Source organism: Sminthopsis crassicaudata, chromosome 3, assembly GCF_048593235.1.
Source record: "Sminthopsis crassicaudata isolate SCR6 chromosome 3, ASM4859323v1, whole genome shotgun sequence".
In the NCBI taxonomy this organism is placed as follows: Eukaryota; Metazoa; Chordata; class Mammalia; order Dasyuromorphia; family Dasyuridae; genus Sminthopsis; species Sminthopsis crassicaudata.
In genome coordinates, this window is record NC_133619.1 from 19492204 (window position 1) to 19510116 (window position 17913).

The window sequence follows — 17913 nt, forward strand, 5'->3', positions numbered from 1 at the left end:
CTCCTCTAAGCAAATTACCCTGGATAGATGGAGAAGAACAAAGTTATATTTGCTGTGAGGACTGGGAAAGTTTCCCAGGGGACATGGCATTATGTGCTTCCTACATAGGTTTTTATACATGTAAAGTTTAATCTCATTTAAAATTGAAAGAGATAATACTTGTGTTAGCAATAAGAGGCTTTAATAAAAGAATAACAACAGGTAATATTGAGGTTGAAGCATTCAATAGTATTAACCATGAGGAAATAATTTTTCTCCATATCTCTAAAATATGACTGCATAATTATTATGAATGATACAACGTGACTAGTGAAAATGAACGAGACTACAGATAGATTATAATCTAGCTTACAATGATTTCCATATTGTTGATAGTTTATGACATATATTCAGCATACATTTTATTTGACTATTATTTATAAAATCTCATAAGCAGAAAAGGTTCTACAGATCATAAACATTATATTATTCCTAGAATTTACAGGGCAAATGAACCATAGAGAACTCTGGATTGTCATCAGACTCTGAACTCATCATTGGAGATATGTACTAAATTAGGATAAAGATGTGAAAGGGAGATCTGTTCAAGCATCCCAGAGTCTGTCCACGAGCTCATGCTTGACACAAGATAACTGTGGGTCATCTTAATAAAGAGATCATTTTGTCCACATCAAATTTCTGTTTTTTTTCTTAAAAATATAATGAACCATTAACCCCATCTCCATACCCATTATCATTTTAATAAATAAAAGTATTATGACTTTGTTTAAATTAGTTAAAAGAAACCCTATCCATTGTAATCTATTTGACCTTGCCAAGGATCCCAGAAAAGAGTCTTTAAAAGTGTTACTGATATTTGTACAGTACACTAAAATCTGCCAAATGTTTTTTAATCTATTATCTCATTTGACCTTTATAAATACTCTATTAGATGATGTGTAACATCCTTTTTATGGATGAGGAAAGTGAGACTCAATTAGTATAGATCACTTGCCCATGGTAACAAACTTTTAAAGGTAAAAAGGCAAAATAGTTATAAAACTAGATCTAACCTGACTCTAGAGCTAATTTCCATATGTTTATCTTTTTTAAATTTAGCATTAAATTTCAGAATTTATTTTATTTCCATTTTATCTTTTTGTGGGATAGTAGATACAGTGATAACTCTGGAGTCAGGAAGGTATCACTTAATACATAGCTAATAAGTAACAATAAACTCTCAGTTTCCTTATTTGTAAAATGGGGCTAATAATTGACCTGTTCTCCAAAGTTTTTGTGACAATCAAATGAGACAATATTTACAAAGTACTTACTTAGCACAATCTTTGGCATATAGTAAATGGTCTATAAATGTTAGCCAGCATTGCCATCATCATCAGTATTATTATTAATCCCTTGCCTTATTATTCAGATGCAGGCATCTCTCATTTTTCTTATCTGATTTTTAATTTTCTATTTGTTTTCTTGGCATTATGTGCTTCCTACATAGATTTTTATACATGTAAAGTTTAATCTCATTTAAAATTGAAAGAGATAATATTTGTGTTAGCAATAAGAGACTTTAATAAAAGAATAACAACAGGTAATATTGAGGTTGAAGCATTCAATAGTACTTAACCATGAGGAAATAATTTTTGGCATTTTCAGATATCTCAGTTTATAGGAGGAAAAAATGAGTCACCCAAAATTAAGCTATGTGATGAGCTAGGAAGTCAGTCACAGAACCTATTTTGTTGTAAAGGGCTAGAACTGAGCAGATGCACTTAATGCAAGATAACCTAGCACTTAAGGCTAATTACCAATTGGACAATTCTCTACTAACATATGCTGGAGGATGACCCTACTGTGCTGTGCTGGCTGGATCGGTGGGTGTGGACAGAGAAGGGGAAGGGAGATCAGTGGGTGGAGTAGAAGGAGCAGGATCATTCTTTGGCAGTGGAGAGAGAGAAAGGAGGTGTGGAGATTCCTATCTCTAATCCCCTAACAGTGACCCCAAATACCAAGAATAAAGACTTTTGCTTATCCTGGCTGATTCCAAGATATCCAGGGTACAAATGCGGGCACAACATTTTGTCATTTTCAATGCGTCTCCATGTTTTGGCTTTTAGGGATGGTTATATCTTGTGAGATTACGTATTCTCAGCCAAATGATTATAGAGCTCTGTTTTCAAGTCATCTCTTCTTCTTATTGATGCTGTTCTCATTGTTGTGGATGTGTATTAGCCCCGTTTTAACTATGTATTTACACATGTACATACATATATGTATATGCATTTATCTATACCTATATATGCATATACACAGATTATATTTATATATACACACAAAATATAGTTAATTAATATTTATTACTAATTATTTGTTCAACAAGGTTAGACATTTACTTGTCATGATATTTGTTACATATGCAATTATAAACATAATTGGTATTGGATATCACCAGTGTCCTTACAGGAAAATGACCCTATGGGAATTCCTATCACTAACTTATAGGGTAACACATCTCTGACTTAGTGGAAAAGTCTAAAGCAACTGCCTGGGCTCAGAGAGGTTAAATAACTTATGGTGTCACACAGCTAATAAGCCACAGAGACAGAACTGGAGAAAGGTTCACCATCCAAATAGAGTGGTAAAGTTAAATTAAGGGATTGGCTAGATGGAGTTAGTTCTATAGTGAGGGGGTGGGAAGTGGCCTCCCATACACAAGGAAAAGAATTAGACATATTCTTATATTGATGATGGTTGAAGGAACAAGGTACCAGCTATGCACTAAAAATGTGGAGCACAGCCCGAAACGAAAAAAGAATTTGATTTATCTTGAAAGTCTTAACTAAAGTCCCATATTGTATCATTGCGCCATTGATGAAATGAATAGGCCTGTCAGCTCTAGAAAAGCACATTCAATTCCACCTTGTGGTTAGATAGCCAAAGCACTTTGAAACACAAATTAAAAAATAGTACTATAGAAATAGTGTCTGACAGATGGAAGAACTGGGGTGTTTAAAGAAAAAAATATTCATGTTATACAGGGCCCGTGTGCTTAAAGACATTCAAAAGCAAATATTGAAATATTTGAAATAGAAAGGTCACATATGGCTTTAGTATTTTATTTCCCATGCAGGGTCATTTTATTTCTTCTTTTCTTCCCTTCTTTCCTTCCCTCTGCTTTGTTTCTATGTCCCTCCTTTCTCTCCCTCCCTCTCTTCCTCCCTCCCTTTTTTCACCTCTTTCCTTCTTCCCTTCCTTCCTCCTTTCCTTCCTCCCTCCCTTCCTTCCTTCACTTCCTCCCTTCCTTCCTTCCTTCCTCTCTTCTTCCCTTTCTTCCTCTCTTCCTTCCTTCCTTCCTTCCTTCCTTCCTTCCTTCCTTCCTTCCTTCCTTTCTTCCTCTCTTCCTTCCTTTCTTCCTCCCTCCCTTCCTCCCTTCCTTCCTTCACTTCCTTCCTTCCTTCCTTCACTTCCTCCCTTCCTCCCTTCCTCACTTCCTTCCTTTCTTCCTTCCTTCCTTCCTTCCTTCCTTCTTCCCTTCCTTCCTCTCTTCCTTCCTTCCTTCCTCTCTTCCTTCCTTCCTTCCTCTCTTCCTTCCTCCCTTCCTTCCTTCCTCTCTTCCTTCCTTCCTCCCTTCCTTCACTTCCTTCCTTCACTTCTTTCACTTCCTCCCTTCCTCCAAGATAACTAAATGTCAAACAAAATGGAAAGTAATGAATGGAAAACATCACTGCTCTCACAAAATGGTCCTTTAATTTGATAGTATGCCCTCAGAGTTGTTGTAACCCTTGGCAGTCAATGGGAATGAACATCAAAGTTGAAATGTCCTGCCAAGGAAGGATCAGGCCTTCATGAGCTGTAAGATTAAGGCTCTAGTCAAAACAAGTCAAAGTGATAAGGTTAGCATTTGCCATGCTGACTTTCATTGCAGTATAATCTAAAAACACATACAATACATTTGGAACCCAGGATGAGTAACTGACTGCTCTTCATAAAGAACACGAATTAGACAGGATATCAGCCCATTAAAATGTTCTGACATTTAATTGCTGTTAATTTTAATCTGTTTGATGAGCAACTCAAACAGTAATAATATAGAAAAATACCATTTTTTGATATTTATGATCCAAAGCAACCTTTCACTCTTACATCTGTTTGGGCATAGAAAGGGTAGCATCAAATGATTCAATTTTATTTTTTGTTTATTTCTGAAGCTGCCACAGAGTATCATTAAAATGATTGAACAGCTGTTTTGTAAAGCCATTTGCCACTATCTACATTTCTAGGCACTTTTCCTATTGGGTAATCATGTTTATGATTCTCCTGGGATATCAAGCTTAATGATCCACAATAATATCTACTAGAAATTTTCTTTGAAACTTGAAATATATCCTTAAACACCCCCACCCCCGACTCTTTCTCCTTTAAATTTTATTAAATTCTATTCATTGTTCTTTGGGATTTAGACTATGACATTCACACCCTTACCATATGCGTGATCCTGGGCAGATCCCTGAGCTTTTGTGAATTTCTTTTTCCTTCTCTGCAAGATGGGAATAATAATGGCATCCCACATGGGAGATTAGGATGAAGAGGAAATGAGCTTTGTGAATTTTGAAGAATGATATAAATGTTGGCTATTATTATTATGTTGTTATCATTATCATTAATCATACGGCATGTTTTTCTTGAAATGGTTATCTGCAACGCAGTGATCATGAAACGTTTTAACAGTTTAAATTCTAAAGAGGTGTTGGAGGGGAGATGATAGGGTTTCTTATTGCCCAAGGTAGTTACTTTTTATTTTAGGTGTCCATTGGTCTTATTGGGGAGGCTTTGTTCCCACCCTATCAGGCTCTTCTCTGTCTGTGAAATAGAGGAAGAAAAACATATCTTAGATCACAGAGTCTGAGAAGAGATCATGAGCCTCTCCCATAACAGCACTGATCCTCCCCATCCACTCCTCTTTATTCATTCATTTATTTTTCCTCATTTTACCAGTAGAGCAGTGGATTGAGAGAGTGGGCCCGGACTTCCTCAAAACCAGCTCAGACACTTATTAGCTGTTTTGATCCTGGCCAAGTGAAGTGGGATGGATGAAAGGCCTTCTCAGAAAACTGAGCCCCACCATAGTTTGGGGCTACAGTTCCAGGAAACTTCCCCTTGCTCGTCTCCTTGCTTAATCTCACACAAACTGCTTTGTAACCCTTAGTCCCCCCAGTTATTGTAGTAGATTCCCCTGATAGGCAGGGAGTCCTGATATGAAATTGGAGATAGCTGGGATCCAAGATGGGCTAAAAACTGTTTTAGGGCATAAAAAAGCAGAAAACTGAGTCCCGCCATAGTTTGCTAGTCCCCTTAGTTTTGGTACCTGAAGCTGGAGTGGATTCCCCTGATAGGCTGTGAGCCCTGATATGAAGTCAAGGATACTGGGGCCCAATATGGGCCAAAAATTGTCTTAGGGTATAAAAAAATCACCCTTTGCTGCTTTTGCCTCCCCTCAAGATTCAAATACTGGTGAAGGCGACCTCCTTTCCCTGCAGGAAGTAAATAAACTTCTGCTCTGGTTCTGAGAAAGGTCCATTTGAATTGTTTTGGGTCAGTGGTCACTGCCCTAAGCAGTTTTCTGGGAGCCAATTGTGGACTTATACTCTCTCACTGGCGACCCTCATCACTCCCAAAGGCAGGCACTTGTGGGGGAGCAGCCCCCCAAAAGTCTTTGGACTTGACGGGGGAGATCCTGCTGTGGGAAAGTAGGAGCCTAAAGAGATGGACTCTCCAGAGCAGAAACCAAAAGAAGCTGCGATAGACTGAGAGAGAGATCCTGGCTGGTGGGTGAGAGGAAAAGTCATGCAAGATATATGGGTATGATCAGCAGGTAAAAGCTGAAAGGGCTGAACTGAATGGGGCGCTGGGATCATTAGGAACCTGGTGAAAGGGGCAGCACTTGGGAAGGGAAGGGGGCCACCCCTCCATAACTGATCTGTACCAAATTCAGTATTGGAGTGTGAAAAAATTGAAAAATAAAAGGAAAATGACCACATACTGTTGTTCCATGGGGAGGATGGGATCTACAAGGAGGTACTATTTGGCCCAAGTATAGCTCCTCCAAGGATTGGGATATGTCAGGAGTTAAATTCATACCTAAATGCCAGGAGTCTTTCAATTCAGAAGAAAGCTCCTCTGCAGAACTTTAGGAATTAAAAAGGAGTTTGTATGAGTCTGTGTTTTGTCTTCTAAGTTTTTCTCAGTCAGTCCATAGAAGCCATAAGCACAGATCAAGTACATAATATTTTGCTGTCTTCGATCTGAAAATAGGTAGTCATTTTATCTTATAATCAGGTAAATGAGCATTTGGCCTAGTCAACTATCTTTTACTAGATGTATATGTCTGTATAAAATAAAGTCCTTTAAGGACTTTGTGTAAATGTAAATACAATTGATACAACTGTCTTTGGAACCTGTTATTTTATTGATCTTTGGTTTGAAGAAGACGATTTGAGTGTATTCAAATTTTCTTGGAGGGATGTAACTTATGGAATGTTTTATTATATCACTGGAAAAATTTTTAGAATTCTGAGTGGTTTTTAAATATCTTCAGACCAGCTTCCACTTCCAGAGCCAAGCCAGTGGAACTTCTTAGGCCTAAGACAGGCTACAAAGGCTCTTGTGAAGTCTATTTTCACTGTTTACAGGCTAGGAGTCCAAGTGACTCCTGAAAGTGCTATTGAACCCCCTTCTTCTGAAACCTGGTCAGAGTAGGGATACTTGTCTAAAAAAAAAAAAAAAAATATATATATATATATATATATATATATATATATATACACACACATACACATATGTATATATATACACATGTGTGTATGTATGTATATATATACATGTGTATACATACATATATATGTATGTATACACACACACACACACACACACACACACACATATATTGGCAGAGGCTTTACACTTATGCCTAAAATAAAAAGTTGAGTTATGAGACCTGTGAAGGAAGGATTTCATGAATACCTCTGTTATTCTGATGGGATTCTTTCCGAAAATTGCTTTTGGGCCATAGTATAGTCTCTATTAAAAGAGATGTCTAACTATTTACAAAATCTTCAGGGAAAGTATAAGCACACATCCCAAGAATGAGGGTTCTGCTCTTAGTGCTCTCTCTCTCTCTCTCTCTCTAATTCTCTTAGGTTTATTTTCCTCTAGACTGAGCAATTAACTTTCCAATGACCAGCACTAGACAGCTATACTGATCAGCTTCAGGGATCTGTTTCAACCCACTGGATCTTCAATCAGCTCAGCCCCTTCAAATGGCACCTTGGAGGATGACCAGCCTTAGAACCCATTCTCAGCAGAAAGTAGTTTCAGAAGATGAGATCATCGTCCTATACCCCAAAAGAATTTGGTCCCTGTTTGTTTGGGAAGGAACTGGAACTGGTGGATGAATGGACCCCTAACTACCTAGTGTCTGAGTGGATTCCATGTAAGGAGCCCATTGATCTTATGAAAGGGGAGGTTTTGCAGGATTAATGCTATTCCCCTTTTGTAATAATATTTGGGGCTTGGGATATCAGGTTAAGATTTAGGTTAAAACATATTGCATAAACAATTCAGTTTGATGCTTGTCAAATTATAGAATTGTTGAGGCTTGAATAGTTTTGACAAGTAGGTATGATTGTGTCCTAATAGAGAAAGAGGTTTTTATGGAACCGCCTGTCAAATTTGGAATAATGTTTAGTTTGCTACAAGGGGTAGACATTTAGAAAATTCAGATCAAAGAGTAAGTTGGTTTTACATGTAACAGGTATAGATCTCTTAGGAAGGTTTGGAATCAAGTTAAGGACTTCAGGCATTGGTGTCTATCACGTACCTTAAGAGAATTGTAAAGTACTCTGTAAAAGAGTCTGAACAAAAAGCAATTTCTATGTCTGTGCTGCATTTGTCCCATGTCTAGATAGTACCATGCTCTTGGGGTATGGAAAGACATGAGAGTGAATTCCTCCTGTTCCCAAAGTAACATTCTCAGGTAGAATTGCAATGCTTTTTACTAGTCCTTACCTCTGGAGATCAATCAGCTTGATTCTGATGGCAGGATGAAAGATTTCAAAATCTAGGGACTGTAGGGACACGTACCTGGAATGGAACTGAGGGTAGCTCTGGCCATTCTTGGATGAGCATATCCCAAGAAAATCTTGGAGGGTATTGTGAAGGCCAACCTGCTTTGCCTGGGAACTGAGTGGGCACCTGCGCACTGATCCAATTGGCTATTCCTTTTACTTTGGCATTCGATGAAATAAGAAAGATGAAATCAGGAAGAACGAAGTCAAGGATAGTAACTGATGAATTCAAGGCTAAAAATCTAGTTCTTGATTTGGATCATTCCTACTCTGGTGAATAAATATCATTGGATAAGTAACACCAGAGAAGCATTGAAGAATATTAGAATAGTTAGTTGCCACTAGCAGAATGGCATGGGGAAACAGAATAACTCTAGAAAGATTCATGGGAAGAAGAGGAGGGATATATGTTGCAGTTGGAAATTTCACTCCTACTACAGCTATATCAGAAGAATTAGCAGAGAATTCAGGGACTAAATATCCATCCTCTGTAAGGAGTTAATGGACTTTTAGGAAATGGGATGTAAAAAAAAAAATAGCCAAATGTGAGAGATTGAAAAAGGATGTGCCAATCAAATTATTAAAAAGAAAAAAGGGGAGATTGTGAGAAATGGGTGGCCTTTGTTTTTCACAGTTATGAAAATTAAATTGGAAAAATAAAACAAATTAGAAAACTGAAACTCACAAAGACATCTAGGAATAATCAAGGATGGGGTTTATTTTCTCCCAAAAGAATATAAGCTCCTTGGGAGCAAGGAATGGCTAAGTAATGAGAGGTGGAGATTCACAACCTGTAACTTCTTAAGATCCAATTAATGGGGAATCAGCAGTGGGAGTCCATAAGTGAAGAAGATAAGGGAAGCTCAGAGGGTGAAATAGATACAGAAGCTGAAAAGTTGTATTGGGATTGGTGAGAGAAGTCCTCAAATGGACACAAAAAAGAGGAAGGATCAAGAGGCATGGATGTAGGGCTTTCTCAGAAAACTGATTGCCATAATTCCAGGAAAACCCCTATGTTTGTACCCTTGCTTAATCTCCCACAAACTGCTTTCTGATCTATAGTTCCTCTTTTCTTGTATCTTGTAGGGTGGAATGGATTCTTGTGATAGCTTGTAAACCCTGATATGAAGTCAGGGACAGCTGCGACCCAAGATGAGGTAAAAATGCCTGTGCTTTGCCTCCTTTCATTAGACTGAGATAATAGTGAAGGTGACACCTTTTTCTTGCAGGAATTGAATAATGTTTTTTTTTTCTGCTCTGGTCTGAGAACTCTCCATTTGAATTATTATGGATTAATGGTTGTTGTCTCACACAAAGTTATTATCTTCCATTTGCCTCAGTTTCCTCATTTGTAAAATGGGATTTAGATAGCATCTATCTCTCAGGGTGCTTGTGAGGAATAATTAAGATAATAATCGTAAAGCCATTAGCACAATCTCTGACACTTGGTAGCCACTATATAAATATTAGCTATTGTAATTATTAAATATAGAATTAAAAATCTTGTTTCTCTGCTATTGTTTACTCTAGGAAAATTCTTGATATCCACGCTGTACTGAGTTACAGGATGCATTCTTTTGAAATCTCAGTACCATCTTTGGAGGTAGGAAAAATTATTATCATTATCCCCAAATTGAGATGAGAAAACTAAGGCTTCATGATGTGACTTGTAGCAAATGGTGGGCATTGGGACACAAGATCAACTGTAATATCTTATAGACCATTTAGTCTCTCAAAAATTCTATACTGGAGTGCAAGACGTATGGGATAAAAGGAGGGGTATGGTTGTTTCTTCTAATTCTATGGATGCAATTATGATATAAGCACATAGATTTTTAAATATGTTTATTATTTGGTAGATTGACTCCCTCATATGGTAATGATTTTGTGGTAATTCTGAATGAGCCCTTATTTTCTGTTACTTCCTCCAGGACTTCGTAAATCTATATAAAAATGCTATTGAGACAGATAAATGGTAAAGTAGATAGGATGCTGAGTTTGGAAGTACCAAGACCTGTGATCACATATGATCTCAAACACTGGATGACTCTGGACAAGTTATTTAAATTCTGATTACAATTTCCATAACTGTAAAATAGGGATAATAATAGCACATAGTTCATAGGATTATTGAGAAGATCAAATAAGATAAATCTCTTAATTAGCCTAGTGCCTGATACATTCAAGTCACTCAGCAAATTTTCATCCCATTCCCCTCTTGGTTTTATTGATTTATTTCATATTCTGTTATTTTATTGAAAATTATTTTCTCAATTAATTTCTTTACTGATTCCCCATGGTTTTCTAAGGAAAGTATCATATTATCCACACGTGAGAGGTTTGTCTTATCTTTGCTGTAGTAGATATACCTGTGTAAACTTGCATTAGGGAAAGGGGATGGGAATGATTCTAAATTTGCTCATACTTTTGAAGGAAATCTTTGCATGTTTCTCTACTGCAAATGATACTAGCTTTTGGTATTTAAATCATTTAAGTAAATATTTCAAGCATTTTCTTCTTTAAAGTAAAACAAAATAAAGCAAAAGCAAAGTCATATCAAGTGTTCTATAGTCACTGACTTTTTATCCTGTTAAGGGGCTTTTTTGAGGATCCTGAAGATCAACTCTATTCCCTTTCACTTTTCTTTCTAACCTAGTTCTGGAGATTCTCTTAAGTTTGGGTAACAACTTTCTTTCAGGAACAATTGGCCTAAAGCCTAAAGCTGGTTGTAGGCCATAGGCTATTGTAATTTCCCTCCAAGACTCCTTTCAAAAGGCCTCTTCATTCAATAGCCTCATTTCATAGGTGCAAATGAACTGTCTGATGCATTTTAAACCCAATTAAGCCTTCATTAGCTTAACCAAGTTAGCGTTATCTATTTTCTGTGTTAAAATCTGCATTCCATTCAGAGTTGCCCAAAGAGTTGTTTCCCCTGAAGTTCCCTTCAAGTGGTGCTCTGTTTCAGGACCTCAGTAAAAATGCCTTTTTAGCTTTAACTAAGCCCACTAACACAAAAAGATTCCCATTTCACCATCCCATTAGTGCAAGTACTTTAGTTGCATAGATTCTCTAAAGAGAAATGAAAATGCAGGTCAGAGTTGCCTACACTTTCAGAGAATGTCAGCATCACAATATCTCTTCATTCTCTATCAGTATTTTTTTTTAATAGTCTCTCTTCCCATTATCCTTTATGTTTCAGAGAATGGAGTGGTATTCTCATGTGACATATTTCTCAACAGCTCTTAGACCTTTTGCTTCTTTACATATTTAAATAGTGCAAGACAATCTTCAATATTAAAAAAAAAATCAATGTAGCCAATTATAAGAAAATCCATCCTAATTGCATTGTAGCATATAGAGATTCAGCAATAACCTCCTCCTTATTTTCCAATCACTCAGTATTTCTATTAGAAAGAAACATTTTCCTGTTGTCCACTTCACTCTACCGTAAAAGAGTAATGGCACAAAAGCTCTCAGACCACTGTGAATAGCTTGCCAAAGTTCTTCTAATACATTTATTTGTCTTAAAGGGGATGGCAGGAAGAGGATGAAGTACATTAGACTCATCACACTTTTCAGGGTATAACTGAGTGCAAATGAGCCTTCCTTTATAGCCATAAGCATCATTGTATACTATAATTTTATTTTGAATTCCCTTGATGTTCTTAGATTTTTGAAGGAAGTAGAATCTTTTCTTGTTTTGCAATATTGCCCATCCATTGTATGGACATTTATTATGAGCTTATGACTAGATCTTGCATGGATATCCTGTGTTGATTGGAGTCTCAATAATGGATGAATAAGGCAAACTGCCTCTCAGGTTTCCCTTGCTCTACTTTTGTTTTCCCATGATTCTATGCCAGACATGACTCTTACGTTAGGAAGAAAACCAAAAATTTTATTCTCTAAGAACAGTGTGAGAATTTATCCCTAACTCAAGATCAATAGAATCTAAAAATCAATGTAAAATATTTTATCTTATTTTATTGTGAAGCAATTGGAGTTAAGTGAATTGCCTATGGTCATAGTAGCTAGTAAGTATTAAATTTCTAACACCATATTTGATCTCAGGGCCTCCTGACTCCAAGGATGATGCTCTAGCTACTGTGCCATTTAGCTGCCCCAATGTACAATATTTTAAATGTATTGTATGCAATATGTGCCTCTTATGGGCATAAATATAGAGATAGATAAGTTATAATTTAAATTTACAGACATTTTAATTACATAATTTAATTTAAATTACAGAAAGAGATAGTTACAATCAAAAGGAGGGATTTTGGTGCATGGGGTGCTTAGAGAGTTCTAGCATCTCTGGTGTAAGGGCTTGCCAAGCCGTTTTCACCATTGTTTATTCACTTTTGCTCTTTACCTGCCACTCAACTCTTACCTATGACTGCAAAAAAGCTATAGCATGTGCAGGAACTACACTCTAGTAAAGATGGCCTAAAGCAGATTAGGAATAACTAACAGAATTCAAACCTGTCAGTGTGTTAGGGAAATGTCTTTCCTAAGACTTCCCCAGTGGATCAGGCAGGTGAGAACTTCTTGTTCCAATTGCCAAAAAGATGGGGAAGTAGGCATTGTAGAGTGCTTGACCAGACATGGCATCCTGGGCCATCATCAGGGGTCTCGATTTTTGTTCTGACACTAATTTATGATGCCTCTGGAAGAGAAAGTGATATTGAGAATTTTGTGTAACCTTACCTCATTTTATAGTCATTTTACATGAAAGTCAAGATTTTACCCATCACCCTGTGATGTCATTGGTCCTCCTTGAAACCAAAGGACAAACTGTCTGTCTCCTTGGAAGAAGAGAAATTGATGCTAAAGAGTTTGTGATTTGCTTAATGGCACACAAAGACTATGTTCAGGAAGCTGTGCTCAAATTACTTTTTAACATTATCCATTGCTGCCTACATATTGACACAAATCCAGTATTTTTCACTTAATTAATACTCAAGGAACAAGCAGAACAGTTTTACATGATATGAGGAAGCAAATATAACAAGGGAAAGATTTTCCTTTAAGCATAAACAAGTATATTGGGATTCTAATCCTGGCTCTGTCTCTGATTAATTTGGACAAAGTATTTCACATCTCCAACCATTGCTTTTTATTTTATTTTTTTTTATTTTTCATGTTAAGTGAGGGAATTGAACTAGATTTGTTACTCACATATTCTGTATATCTGTAAAATTTTTATTGACCTTCTGGACTGAACTTTAGTAGATAAACAAAAGAAGAACATAAAACATTCTTTTCAGGGAGTGGAGAAGAAGTAACATAGATGAAATAAGTAATGAGCAATTAAATTAGAAATTTTCTTGTTTTAGACATAAGTACAATGAGATTTAAAGGTAGGAAGAACCTACTGATTCATCGAATCATAGGTCAATAAATGGCAAAATTCATTCCTCTGACTTCAGATCTGTAGCTCTTTCCAGTAAATCATTCTGCCTCCCAAGCTCAGAGAATTGGGATTTGGGAGAATATCAGTGTGTGTATTCAAAGAACCCCAGACGTTAGGGAATCAAAAAGGTTATATCTCCAGAACATCTAGTCCAATATTCTCATTTTAGAAACGGGCAAACATTTGCAGAAAGGAAATGTAACTTGTTTAAGGTCACACATCTGCGATTAGAATCCAGGAGTCAGGGCTCATGGTGGAGAAATCATTCCATTAGTATATGCTGACCTATTTATACCCTAGCTTTCTGATTCCTTTTGGAAGATCAGTGTTGATGATAGAGCAAAGGAATCAATTACGGAACAAGCCTAAAAATACATTTTTATGACATACCAATATCAAATTGCCAAAAAAAAGTCATTTCATTTTAAGGATATAAAAAGGTTATATTTTCACATGGAGCAATAGGTCTAGCCCAGCACTAAGAAGAAAGAGACTGATGAAAAGAGAAGCAGTGGCTGGGGGAGAAATTGGACATCCATTCACTCTGTAAATATTCTAGAATCTTGAGATGAGATTCTTTTATACATATATGTGTTCATGTATGGGTATGTGTAATATTATACATCTATATCTATCTATGTAGCAAAATATATCTCAGATTATTTGTAAATTCAGTGTATTTTCCTCCCTTCTTTCCTTCCTCTCTCCTTCCCTCCCTCCTTCCCTCTCTCCTTCCCTCCCTCCTTTCTCTCTTTCCTCCCTTCCCTCCCTCCCTCCCTCTTTTCCCTTCCTTCATTCCCCTCTTCCCCCTTCCCTCCCTTCCTTTTTTTACTCCTTTCTTTCCTTCCTTCCTTCCTTCCCTCCCTCCTTTCTCTCTTTCCTCCCTTCCCTTGCTCCCTCCCTCTTTTCTCTTCCTTCCTTCCACTCTTCCCCCTTCCTTCCTTCCTTTATTTACTCCTTTCTTTCCTCCCTCCCTTCCTTCCTTCCTTCCTTCCTTCCTTCCTTCCTTCCTTCCTTCCTTCCTTCCTTCCTTCCTTCCTTCCTTCCTTCCTTCCTTCCTTCCTTCCTTCCTTCCTTCCTTCCTTCCTTCCTTCCTTCTTTCCTTCCTTCCTTCCTTCCTCCTTTCTTCCCTCCCTCCCTCCTTCTCTCTCTCTCTCTCTCTCTCTCTCTCTCTCTCTCTCTCTCTCTCTCTCTCTCTCTCTCTCTTTCTCTCTCTCTCTCTGTTTTTCCCTCCTTTCTTTCTTCCTTTCATTTCAAAATTATATGTAGCCTAGAACAAGTCAAATTATGATACTTTGGCTGATATAACGAACCATACAACAAAACTATGTTTCCCAGATGTGGAAAAATAAGGCAAGGATTTTGTACAGCTGTGATAGAACCTAGGCATTCAGTCTTCTGAAAAAAATCTCTAAGCTAGTCAGATGCACACTTGAGACAGAGCTGTCTGCATAATCAGCCATGCAGAAAGATTATGTGTTTTTCCTGAGAAAATTTAAAATCCCTTAGGTTTAACTCCTATTCATCTTTATGCTTAAGATAGTTAAATGATACACTAAAAACTGAGCTATAACCTGTCTCTCCAGTTAGCACATTATACCATTAACACTTACATAAATTCTTTGTGTTGAGAAATTTGTTAGTTATGGAAAATGTTACCAAATCCACTAGCCTATTGTTCACAATGTACTCTTTTCTATGCTCAGTCAAGCACTGGAGGAAATCCTTAAAGAGAGAGGAATATCTTTCTTTTAATTCCCTTCTCCCCATCTAATACGACAATGTTTCTATGCTGTGTCAGAAGCTGCAAAGGGGAAAAAAGTATGATACAACATGATCTCTGCCTTCTAGGAATTTATAGATAAGTCTAGAAGACAAGATTGATATAAAACATAAACATACTTAAAATAAAAATTATAAAGAGAATCAATTTTTCCAGTGGTTCCATGATCTTGTCAATTTGGACACTATCTCCAATAACTCATTTTGTAATTCATTCATGGATAAATTCATAAATCTTGAATATACCATCCCATTAGCATATTATAGGGAATCCATCCACACTCAGGGGTCTTTGTCATTTCTTCCTGACATTGAGATGATATCAATGTGGAAGTCTGATAAACTAACTATAAGGAATTAGTGAATAAAGGCAAACTGGAGAGGAAGAAGATAAATGTGGAATTAGGTTCATCCATTAACCATTGAAAAATAGGTGACACAGAATTTGGAGCATATGAAAGGAAGAAGACGTGTCTTTAAAAAGAAACAAAGATTTTCTTCCTACGAGACAAGAGAAAAATATAATAGGATCATGGAGAAAACATGATATAGAAGATTTACGAATGCCTCTAAATGTGAATTTAGAAATCTTAAAATTATGAATTTATAAATGAGAACAATTAAGATTAGTGTGAGTAAAACTAGCGCTAGAGATCCCAGCAACTATTCTAAACTTTCAGTCTTGAAGTATTTGCCCAATCCAGACATTAAATTAATGTATTTATGAATTAGGTTTGTTTTTAACCATGCAATGAATTCAAATATTACATGTCAGCCATAGAACATGTCCTGTCAGGTGAAAACTCCAAAATTCTGCAAACCATGAGGATGTGAGCTAAAGGGTTTTGTCCTAGGGCGTTCCTATGAAGGAAGACTTGTACGAGATATAGGGTTTATATCATGCTACCCCTGACAGTCCAGGTTCTCTAGGGCAGGGCTTCTTCAACTTTTTCTAGGGAATTCTTTTCACCTGAATTTTTTTATATGACTCCAGCTATATAGGTATACAAAATAAGTATAGAAATCAAACATTTACTGGTAATAAATTATAATTTCCCCATCCCCACATTTAGTTATGAGACCCCCACATGGGTTCATGAATCATTTAAGAAGCTGGGGCCTAAGGTATGATTGGTCAAAATCCTTTCTGGATAAAGGGAAGCCAAATAGGGCAGGGTCTCTTCACATCCACTCCTCGTGTCCCTTCACCCAGCTGAATTTGCCCCAGATGCCACAGTTCCAGGGCCTGGCTCAGCCGTTGAGCCTTTTTGTCACTTGCTTTTGGAATCTAAGGTTTTCAAGTACTATGCATGAAGTGAGTGTCATTGATGAGTAAATGATACTTTAGTCTTTTATTTCAATCATGAGATGGATGGACACAGGTGGCTTTAGTGAGCACTACGTCGACATACAGAGTTCAAGAAGTACAAAAAGATATTATTACAGTTCTTAAACAGAGCTGGGAAGAGGGAAGCCTGCTTAGCTAATCAAGACAGGATGAGAACCATCATGAACACCTGCAGGATGTCAGGATTATGGCCATGGAGAGGCTGAGAGAGGTGTTAGCTCTATAGGGGGGAAATACTAATAAAATTGACTCTTTGGTTCCAGGCTAATTAGCCCAGGGAGGAGAGGAGAGGCCATTTGGTCCTCTGAGTGGTGAAGTCACTGTTGACCAATCAGATTGAAGAAAGAATATATGAGAGGCAATGTCATTAAGAGAAATAGAATTCTCTGAGCTTTGAATCTTCTCTCTTTGCCAGAGATTCAGAAAAAAAAAAGCCTGTAGGGTAGGAGAGAAAAGGCTATGTACAGCCAGGTATAGGAAGCTCCTCCTAGAGAAATTTTACAAGTGCCTTTTATTGTCATATAAAGCCTTAGGCTATATATATTTATTTCTGCACAAAGGATTGTTACAAAAACAGACTTAACTCTTGCTGCAGCTTTCTGGCCTTTGAGACCATGTCTCAAGTTCCTAATACTCAGAAGATTCCACTGAGAATGCAAAATGTAGAGCACTGTACCCCACCGATCACTCTTCAGGGGATAGAATGGGTAAGTAATCACTCTTACGTGATATCAGGCTTATTTTCTCCTAGTTTTATTGTTAAGGTTTGAGTCCCATTTTAGTAAGGAAAAAAAATGGCAGATCAAATCGAAAGAGGGAACAAAGAGTACAATGATTGCAATACTGTAAATGTTAAGAACAATAACAATCAAATGAATGGTGTCATTATAATATCCAAGTTGGATACTGGAAATGAAATCAGAGAATGTGCATTCCGTATGTTGGTGTTTAGGTGTGTATATTTATATGCTTATGCATATCTACACATATGTATTTATATATATATTATATAATAAGAAAATGAAGTAAAAAATTATAAAGAAGATTTAACGACAAGATTTCAGTGATCCAGCTAACCATACTTATCAAGTCGAGTCAACAAGCCTTTTAAAAACACTCGTTCTAAGCACTATGTTAAGTCTTTGAAATATAGAAAAAGTCAGCTACTGCTTTCAAGAAGCTTATATTCTAATAAAGGAAATGAAACCATAAAGAGAGCAAAAAAACTGAGCCTCAGGGATTGGGATAGAGAGTGA